Consider the following 1,704-nt stretch of genomic DNA (forward strand, 5'->3'; position numbering starts at 1 on the left):
CAAAACCCTGTGATTTTAAACTTTTTGGTGAAGCAGGGAGGAAGGCTTGGTCCCTGGCTGAGGGGGAGTACCTGGCTCAGTGTTCCTTGTCCTGGAATAAGGAGTCAGCTCCTGCCTTTCCCAGCAGACAGAGGATACAACTTTCTTTGCCCCTCATTAAACCAGTCCCTGAATCCACATTTGGCCCCAGCTGGTGCAAATTCCCTACTCTGCCATGCAGAAAAGCGAACGCAAAGCCTAAGAAAGATGCTTGTGGAGTCTCTGGGACAACCCCGTTTAAAGGAAATTTCCTTCCCTTCTGTCCCACCCACGTTCCAACAACAACAACAACGGTGGGACGGTTTCCTTCGTGGTACAGGCTGCAATTAATTAATGGGTAATTACCGGGGGAGGTTCCTGGCCAGGGCTGGACTGCACAGCCCCACATCGGTTTGGTTCCAGTGACACACCGATTTCCAACTCAGACCGTCCCACCCCATGAATCAGCGAGATTCCTTGGACTCTAAACCGAACAGAGACAAATGTTCCACTGGCTCCCAGGGAGCTGGGGCTGTCCAGAAGCTGCAGGAATGGGAATGAAAAGGACTTTGTCACATCAGTGGCCCAGCCCCATCAGCTCCAGAGAGGGGCTCACAGCAGTTTTTCCTGCTCCAGATGAATTCAAGGGCATTCAAAGCTGATATTTGCGTAAAGACATCCGGTTATGCAGAACCGAGGGCAGTAAACGCCTGGAGAGAGAGGAGGTTTTGTTATCACCAGCGAGCGCTCCGTTGGTAACCATTCCATGTGGAGCCATCCCGGGCTGGATTTGGGTACAAATTACAGGGAGGCTCATCCCGGGTCACAGACGGCATTGAAGTCACTCTGTGCCACCTCGGGGGATCCCACAGCCCCGGCCTGCCCTGGGAACGGCTCTGCCGAGACGCTCAGGTGCAGCTCCACTCAGACTATTAAAAATAGAGTCTGGGCTTCCAAAGGGAAAAGCAAGGACTGGGAGCAAGGGCGGGAGGCGCCGAGCCATGAAAGCCGCTCTGTTCCCGAGGGCTCCGCAGGCCTGAAGCCGCATGGGGAAAATGTGATCGCGGGCTCTGCTGTTTTGGTGGAAAGGCTGGAAAAAAGCGTGGTTTCCTTTCTTTCCGACATTTCACCCAGTTCTCCCGCACATTTTTCTGTCCGGCTCCTCAGTCCCTGACCTTAACAGTGAGGGGAAAACTAGGCTGGAGACTCAACTGCCTCTTGGGATGGATTGTTCCCCCTCTCAGGAAAGGAGCTGTTTGTGCTTCCCTGGTGTGGCGGGGCCGTGAGGGGGAAGTTTCTGGATTTGAAGTTTTTCTCTGAAGGTGAGGCGGGCTGAGCCGATGATGGGGGGGACACATACCCCGACCCCCTCCCCGGGGCTGGCAGTGCCCACAGGGCTGCAGCCCTGCCAAGGCCACTCCCAGACCTCTCACGCCGGGGGCGCCCCTGGCTAGCACGGGGGTGTCCCCATCGCCTTGGGGGGTGACCGTGGAGACCCCCATCCCTGAGGGAACTCCGCGCCCGCCACGGCCAGCGCTGTCCCCTCAGAGCTGTCCCCTCACGGGGGCCGCGCCCCTCAGCGCTGCCCAGCATTGTCCCCTCAGAGGGGCCCCGCCCCTCCCCTCGGGCCCCGCCCCTCCCGCGCGGCCCCGGCGGGCTCCGGGCGCGGGGCGGGGCCGCTCTCAG

The sequence above is a fragment of the Aphelocoma coerulescens genome, chromosome 23 (assembly GCF_041296385.1).
Source record: "Aphelocoma coerulescens isolate FSJ_1873_10779 chromosome 23, UR_Acoe_1.0, whole genome shotgun sequence".
NCBI lineage: Eukaryota > Metazoa > Chordata > Aves > Passeriformes > Corvidae > Aphelocoma > Aphelocoma coerulescens.